The 8,939-nt window shown below is 44.5% G+C and overlaps 1 long non-coding RNA gene across 1 annotated transcript; it reads left to right on the top strand.

Annotated features, from left to right (window-relative positions):
* The first annotated feature begins 2,803 nt into the window (after positions 1-2,803).
* Positions 2,804-8,282, top strand: LOC132237904 (uncharacterized). Its single transcript, XR_009453689.1, has 4 exons — positions 2,804-2,895; positions 3,403-4,277; positions 5,650-5,798; positions 6,165-8,282. It is a non-coding gene; the product is annotated as an uncharacterized LOC132237904 (long non-coding RNA).
* The last annotated feature ends 657 nt before the right edge of the window (positions 8,283-8,939 follow it).

Below are 8,939 nucleotides of genomic sequence, written 5' to 3'. Positions count from 1 at the left end.
GATTATGGTGTGCCAGTCCTCTGGCCACTGGGGGTATTGCAGGACTGCTATCCAGAATATATTTAAAAACCTATCACATCTCAGTTGTAAGAAACAACCTACTTTTAAAGTGGGCAAAAGGGTTGAAGGCATTTTATCAAAGAGGATACATGCATTGCAGACAATCACATGAAAGATGTTCAAGGTCATTAGCCATTAGGAAAATTCAAATCAAAGCCACAATGAAACATTGCCACAGTTAGGAGAAGAGCTAAAGTTAAAAGATTGAGCACACTCTACACCTAAAACGAGTACAATGTTACATGTCAATTATATCTCAATTAAAAAAGGACTGAGTGCATCAGTGTTGGTGAAGATAGAGGAACTGAAACTCTCACACTTCTGGTGAGAATGTACGGTACTTTGGAAAAACAATTTGGCAGTTTTTTAAAAAGTTAAGCATACACCTACCATATTTGATCCATCCATTTCACATCTAGTTATTTACCCAAGAGAAAACAAAATGTGTGTGTGTGTGTGTATAAAGATCCACATGTATAGTGTTCATAGAGGCTTTATTTGTAACAACCTGGAACTGGAAACAACTCAAATGTCCAACAAAAGTAAATAAATAAATTTTGTCTATCAGTACAGTGGAATACTAGTCAGCAGTGAAGATAAATGAGCTCTAAAGTTCACTCAACAACATATGCGAATCTCAAATTATGCTCAGTAAAAGTAGCCAGACCAAAAAAGGAGAACATACTGTATGATTCTATTTATCTAAAATTCTACAATATGTAAATGAACCTATAGTGACAGAGAGCAGATTAGTGGTTGCCTGGTGACATGGTGGTGGGTGGGAGAGAAAGGAGGAGGAATTACAAAGAGGCATAAGGCATCATTTGGGAATGTGCTCACTAATTTACCAAACTTACACTTTAAATGTGTACAGTTTATTGTATGTCATCATGCTTCAGTTGAGCTGTTAAAAGAAAAAAGATTCAATCTCATGTCCAATACCTGCCCCTTGGATCAAAGACCATACTCTGGGAATTCTGTCTCCACTGTAACCCACAAGAAAGTGACCTGAGGTAAGCCAGTGAGCTTAGACGACCTGGAGGTCAGGTCAGTGTGGCAGGGTGTTGCAAGTTTTAACTTAGGAGGTACAGGGGTGGTATTCACTCATTCATCAACAACAAACAATTGTGTGTGTGAAATCTGTGTGATGTCAGGTTTTATGCTAGGATTTGGAGAGACAGAGTTGAATTAGATATGAATCCTGCCATTAGGGAAGTCAAGGTCATAAACCAGGTAAATGGAGCTTCTTATGTCTGAGACAATCCAGAAGCCTGTGAAGGTCTGATAGGATGAGCTATGAGTGTGGAAAGGTCAGACCCAGATCAGGAAGAACTGGGGTTGGGCACTGAGCTGCATTGATCTCGGATGCATCTCTGAGGATCCAGGTTCTAGCCTTTTGACATCCAAACTTGAGCCACTCAGCAAGGGTTGTGGGCAGGGGTAGACTCCCTGACAAAGAGTGGGTAGGGTAGGTAGTTCCAAATATGTCTGTACAGTGAGTCGAATGAAAGGAAGCATGTATGGAAATGGTCAACCTGAAGATCGCTGAGTGGAAAATCTGTAGTAGAGATAAGATAAAAGTAATGCACTAGGGAACAGTTTTCGGAGGAATGGACTCAAATCGGAATTCGAGGGGCTTTTAAAACCTAGTCTGGACAAGTGGAGCTCAGCGGGTGCCAGACAGGGATTGGCACAGATGGGGAGAGGAGAAGAGTCTTCGTGGTGTAGTGAGGGATGGACTAGGCCAGAGGATGGATGGGATTCACCCAGGAAGTGGATTCACAGCCAATCAGAGAAATATTTAAAACAGGGCCACGGCGTGACCAAATGGCAGGGGGAGGAGCCAGTCCTTTTTCACCAGCAGGAACACGGATGACCTTAGAGAAATGGAAATCAAGGGGCTTTGGATAAGGAGCCCAGGAAAAGAAGGTGTTCAGGTCAAGGTAGAAATTGATGCCTACGGGGTGCTGATGGGAGATGCTCACAGAATTGTGAGCAAATAGTTGACTGACATTTTAAGCCACTAAGTTGTAAGGGAATGTGCTATGCGGCAAAAGTGAACAGCTACATTCTACTCAGTATCCCTTTGAATCCATCCCAAGGGAGTTCTATGCTGAGCACTCCCGTTTGTCACTGACCAGCTCTGCAGATCTGCCAGGGGAGGTCAGTGGTGCCTGAGGGCTGGGGGAGGATGACATGAGATGGAGACAGTGTGACATGAGGAGAGGATGACTTGGGGTAGAGCCAGTGTGACATGAGGGCAAGGGTCAGTGTGACACGGGGAGGGCTCAGGGTGTTAGGTGAGGGGTCCTGTAGTTCATAGAGGAGGGAGGTTATTTTTCAGTTGAGGGCTGATACCTGTCAGAGGTGGAGATCGCTGCACTAAGTGAGGAGGTGAGTAAGCCTGAGGGGACCAGGGGCCTGAATGATTACTGCAGTCCGTGGACTCAGGCAGACAGGATTAGCCGGCGGGGAGTTCTCTTAGCTAATAAAGGAGCTAATTTATGGCTTATGATATATCCCTCTGTGGGGAGGGATCAGAACTCTCCCCTTGGAGAAATTTCCCAGCTTACAATGGGAGGGCAGACACGAGAGAGATACGGTCTGGCTGCTTTTCCTCCCTCTGATGCTGAGCACACCTTGCGCCTAGTTGAGCACACCTTGCCCTCTTGAGCCTCCCCATCCCTCCTTATAATTTCTCCCTTTGCAAAGCTTCCAGGTGGTCAGGCCGGTTGAGCAGTTCCCTCCCTTCCCAGGTCTTCTCACTGGAAGAGGCTATGGAGACAGCAGATAGGAACCACCTCTTTCTATTCTTCACCTTTCTGGCAGTGACAGGTGAGTGCAGGCTCCTGTTTTGGCTTACAATTCAGAAAAGGCCACATAGAAAAAAACCAGAGGACATGGGTTTGGATCCAAGGGGCGGGGAGGTCATCAGAAAGAAAAAGAATGCAGGACTCCAGTGATTGCAGCCTCCTGGAACTCAGACATCTAGAGCCCATTGATTTTCCTCTGGCTCCTGGATCCCGGGTGCAAGAGAATTTGAACTGAGATAACAAGACTTTATACAATGGATGGTAGGTGTTAGCAAAAGTGGGATTTTGCTATATAGCTAAGAAGGAAGCTTAAAGAAAAGAGAAGAACCAAGAGGGAGGGAGGGAGGACACTAATAAAGCAGGAACAAGGGAAAATAACAGAAGGATTTGTAAGAGGCTTAGTAATACCTTAAGCATCAATAACACATTGACACTTTCAAAGCACTTCCACATAAAACATCTCAGATCTGTCCTCGGGAATGCTTGTCCCTGTCTCTAATATTCTCCCCTTCTTTCTCCAATCTGGCAGCAATAACAGCAACAAACGTAACACCAATGCCAGCACAAAAAAAATTAGCTCAGCAATTCAATCAGTTGAGCATCAAAACTGCACCAACTTTTTTTATTTTCCTGAAGTCAGAACATGAGCCTTGTTTGGGGACCCTGATCCACCATCAATGGGCTCTCACTGCAGCCCACTGCTTCTTGCCGTGAGTGATGGGGGTCCTGGAGGGAAAGGACTTCCCCCTTAGTCACTGGGATTGCTCAGGGGGTACCGAGGCTCAGCCTTTAAGAGACAGGGACAGGGGATTCTCAAACCTGAGAAGTGGTTGGAAGGAGGCAGGAAGTAGATCTATGTGGTTATAAGTTAGATTCTTGAATGGGATGATGTAGACAGGGGGAACTGGGGAAGCCAAGGACCAAGGGATGAACCAATAGGGAATACAAGCCCACATATAGTATGATACAAATCAAAGAATTATGGAACTGCAATGGAAATTGCTCATTTTCCAGATAAGAAGATAGGGGTTTTGGCAAGTGATAGAACTCATGCCAAGTCACAAAGCAAGTTAGGGGGAGATAGGATGCAAGATGAGTAATAAAATAATGTCTCCTTTCTCTACCAATTTTTCATGGCCTGTTCCAGATTTCTTGAGATAGATATTGCTGCTGCAAGTGATGAGGGTTTCTTAAAAACTGGGGGGAACTTAAGAGCCATGCTTACTGTCCAACACCCAAATTTCACCCGGGATTCTTCTGAGCATGACCTCATGCTTGTCAAGTTGACAAAGCCCCTAAAGCCCAATGATGAGGTGAAGCTGGTCGATCTGCCCAGTACCATGGAGGACAGAAGAGAGGACACGTGCACTGTTTCTGGCTGGGGGTGGGCCTGGAAGAATTTCGGTGAGTGAACCTCAAGATAGACCTTTAGTGTTCCTTGAGTAACCAATCAATGAGGATTAACATAAAACTTTTATTATAGACTAAAGGCCTGGTGCACGAATTTGTGTACCAGCGGGGTCCCGTAGCCTGGCCTGTGGGATTGGGCCAAAACCAGCTCTCTGACATCCCCCAAGGGGTCCAGCTTGCGAGAGGGCGCAGGCCAGGCTGATGAACCCCACCAGTGCACGAGTGGGGCTGGGGAGGGACATGGGAGGTTGGCCAGTCGGGGAGGGACTGCAGGAGGGCTCCAGGGCATGTCCGGCCCTTCTCGTTCAGTCCTAATCAGCCAGACTCCAGCAGCAAGCTAACCTACTGGTTGGAGCGTCTGCCCCACCCTGGTGGTCAGTGCACGTAATAGCGAGCGGTTGAGCAGCCTTAGCATATCATTAGCATATTACACTTTGATTGGTTGAACGGCCGACCAGTCAACCAGACACTTAATATATTAGGCTTTTATGATATAGGATCCTGAAAGCTGGATGGGGCTTGAGAACTTGCATATTTAACCTCTAATTTTATTAATGTGAGAATTGAGGTTCAAATTGTCGACACGATATACCCAGGGTTAACATGGCTATTTATGGCTAGAGGTCTCTAGAATCCAGTGTTCTTGCCTCATTCACCAACCAGGTGAAAGGGTGTCTGGGTGAGGAAGGGGTTGGAGGGCAATCTCACTGGTAAATGCTTAGTGTGGCTCATTTGTTAAAAAACTTACAAACACTCACAAATAAAAATAATTTCTTTTAATTTTTTTTAAACATGCATGTGCAGGTCCAAGGCATGCAGTTTATAATACTGGAACCAGACCTTGGTTTTCTCATTTCATTATCCGCTTTCTTCTCTGGTTCTTCTTCTTCTTCCTTCTTCCTCCTCCTCCTCCTCCTCCTCCTCTTCCTCCTTTCTTCTTTCTTCTATTTTTTTTTTTTTTTTTGTTAATCCTCACCTAAGGATATTTTTCCATTGATTTTTAAGGAGAGTGGAAGACAGAGGGCTGGATGTGAGAGAAACACATTGATTGGTTGCCTCCTCCATGAACCCTGACCAGGGTCTAGACCGGGGAGGAACCTGCAACCAAGGTACATGCCCTTGACTGAAATCGAATCCGGGACCCTTTAGTCCATAGGCCAACACTCTGTCCACTGAGCCAAACTGGCTAGGGTTCTGGGTCCTTTTCATTTTGGCTTTTTCTTTCATTGAATAATGGAGAAGTTAATAACAGAAAAGAGGGAAGAAAGAGAAGAAAAGGAGATGGATATGTGAAGGATCAAAGAGAAACAAAGTCTCTCTCTCTCTCTCTCTCTCTCTGTCTTCGTGCTCACACGCGTGTGCTCAGAGACAGATCCTGATACCGAGGCAAACCAGACTGTCTTTTGGTTCTCTAATGAAAACTGCCAAGAGTCTCCAATAAGGAAATTTCCTGTCAAAATCACAGAGAACATGTTCTGTGCGGGGTCATCTCTGGAGAGCACGCACTCCTGTAAGGTAACTCTTTTCCCTCTGAGACGCTGTTTTGGGATCCATATCTCCCGTAACCCAATCCAATGTCTTGTCTCTACATTCAAGAGCAGATCAAGGTAAATGGGGTGCAGGAAGGAATAAGTATCCCCCTTCCAATCAGGAGTGAACTTAGGTGCCAGGGTGGGGACATCTCAGAGTGTTCTCATTTTTTTATGGCGTCCTCTGACGTGGCCTAGGGAGAGGGGTGGGATGGCCCCAGGGTGGCCACCACACATTCCTCCCAGTCCTTATGACCACACCTCTCTGTTCTGGGCCCTCAGGTAGGGACTTGGGACTGGATCATCTTTGTTTTGGCTACTCTGCCTGACCCATCTCTCCTTGTTCTAATAGGAAATAGATGCTGCCCCAATCCTGTGCCAAAACCAGCTCCAAGGGATCCTCTCCTGGGCAGAGGGGTGCATTCTGAGAGGTGATATTGGCTACTACACCAAGGTTTCCCACTACACAGAGTGGATTCTCAGGGTCATCCGTACCAACTGAGCTCTCTGTAGTCCCTCTCCCTCTAACCTCAGAACAAGATGGGAACTTGGCTGCAAGAAGTTTTCTGTTCCTTCAGTTCTCTTGACTTCTCTTGTCCTTTCTCAGTCCCAGCTTGAATGATTATCAAAGAACTTGAGCTGGATACTATTCTCATAAACGGGATAACTTCTCACTACTTCCTTCCTCTCCTCCAACTTCCTACTTACCTGCCGTGGTTTCCCCAGACTTTTCTGGAGCTGTTCTCCACCCACCGCCCTCCAGACGACATGTAGGCCCCAGGAATGTGACAGTGAGATTGTGGGCACCTCGGTGGTGCCTCCTTTTGTCTGACATTATTAGTGTTAGTCCAGGGTCTGTGCCTCTCACCCCATCGTATCTAGTAAGGCTGCAGTAAATGCAGGATGTTAAATAGGCTGTTAGCAACATAATTATTAAAAATAAAGGCTATCATTTTATGAAAACAACAAGTATAAGGGTTTCAAAAAGGTTAAGAGTTGAGGGAATGGGGAGAGGAGTTAAATGGGTCAGACCACCAACAGGAAAGGAGGGATGATCTGAGAGATCTTTCTAAATGCTAAGCACAGAAAAATCTAAGATGGCTGGAATGAGATTACTAGAAAAACAGGGAAATACTGAAACTTACATGACTATAATTGTGTCCCTGTGTAAGTGTGCAAATATACATTTGTGTGTATAGATTGGAAGGGGTTGTGCACAGAATGAGCCATTGTTTTAAGTATGTTTTTTTTTCTTAAAAAAAAATTTTTTTATTGATTTCAGAGAGGAAGGGAGAGGGAGAGAGAGATAGAGAAACATCACTGATGAAAGAGAATCATTGATCAGCTGCCTCCTGCACGCCTCCTAATGGGGATCGAGCCCACAACCTGGGCATGTGCCTTTGACTGGACCATTCAGTCTGCAGGCTGACACTCTATCCACTGAGTCAAATCGGGTAGGGCTGTTTTGTTTTTTTAAAATATATTTTTATTGATTTCAGAGAGGAAGGGAGCGGGAGAGAGATAGAAACATCAATGATGAGAATCAGTGGTCGGCTGCTTCCTGCTCGCCCCACACTGGGAATAATCGAGACCACAATACGGTCATGTGCCCTTGACCAGAATCGAACCTGGGACCTTTAGGTCTGCAGGCTGATTCTCTATCTACTGAGCCAAACCGGCTAGTTTTTTATTTTCTATATTTCTTTTATATCTGGGGTGACCTTGCTGGCCAGGGAAAGACTTTTCCTCTCAAAGCTAACAAATTCCTAGAAATAGCAAATGACTACCCCCATCACATGCTTTCCATATACAAACAAACCAACTCAGAGCCCACACTCCCAACCATCTCTTTTATCCATCTTTCACAAACCAGGCCAATATTTCCCTGCCCTAAATGACCCCAGGGTCAGGAATTAGACAACTAAAGACCACCACCCTAGCCCAGCACCCACTGAAATGATTCAGATTACACAATCCTGAACTTGCTCACACTGGCCTGCCCTGCCTGCCCATGGCCTCTTTCAGAAACCACAGGAAAGGCTTGTGCCTGTGGCTTCCCTTCCCTCCTGCTGCTTCCTGCCTGGGCCGGCAGGCTCTTCCTCACATATCCCTGCTTGGCCTGGCTTGCCCCTTAGTGAACTCTCTTCATGGTGTTGGCCTCTCAGTGTTCTCACTCAGTTATCTCTACAATTAAAATCCTGGGTACAATCAAAACACGCATCTAAGATTGTCAAACTACAGCAGGAACGCTGGGGAGGGTGGCGGGGGGGCGGGGGAGGCGTAAGAAATCAACCAAAAGACTTGTATGCATGCATATAAGCATAACCAATGGACCCAAGACACTGGGGGACGGGGGATGTGAGGGCATGTGCCGGGGAGGTAGGGGAAGCCAGGGGAAGGTCAATGGGGAAAAAAAGGAGACATATGTACTACTATTTGTAATACTTTAAACAATAAAATGAAATAAATAAAAAAACCCACCCATCTAATGAGCTTTTAAATCTCGGTTCTTGTGTTTTTTTATTTTTTTCAGTTTTATTTCAAGCAAAATGATTTTAAATATAATAATGTTACATGCAATAAACACCAGTTATTCAAGAAAAATGATCTTACATATAATATTACATGCCATAAACATTAATATTTTAAGAATAAAAGGATTTTAAGTATAAAAATACTACCAAAACTGTACTAACATAGTATGATATCACAAAAGTTGTAGGAAATATCAAAAATCTGCAAATAACAGGATTACTTCTATTATATTCTAGTATATCCCCCCCAGCCCCGGCTCTTTTTTGTTCATCAGTTTATGTTGTTCATTATATTCCACAAATGAGTGAGATCATATGATATTTATCTTTCTCCGACTGGCTTATTTCACTTAGCATGATGTTTTTAAAGTCTATTTTGTTGGATATCAGTATTGCTACTCCAGCTTTTTTTTTTTCTTTTCCATTTGCATGGAAAACTATTTTTTATCCCTTCATTTTCATCCTGTGTGTGTGTTGTTTTGAGGTGGGTCTCTTGTAGACAGCATATAGTTGGGTCATGTTTTTGTATCCATTCAGCTACCCTACACCTTTTGATTGAAGCATTTCATCCATTTTCATTTAGGGTTATTATC

This window comes from Myotis daubentonii, chromosome 7 (genome assembly GCF_963259705.1).
Source record: "Myotis daubentonii chromosome 7, mMyoDau2.1, whole genome shotgun sequence".
Lineage (NCBI taxonomy): Eukaryota > Metazoa > Chordata > Mammalia > Chiroptera > Vespertilionidae > Myotis > Myotis daubentonii.
Note: the sequence above shows the minus strand (reverse complement) of the source record. Positions and strands in the feature narration are given on the sequence as shown.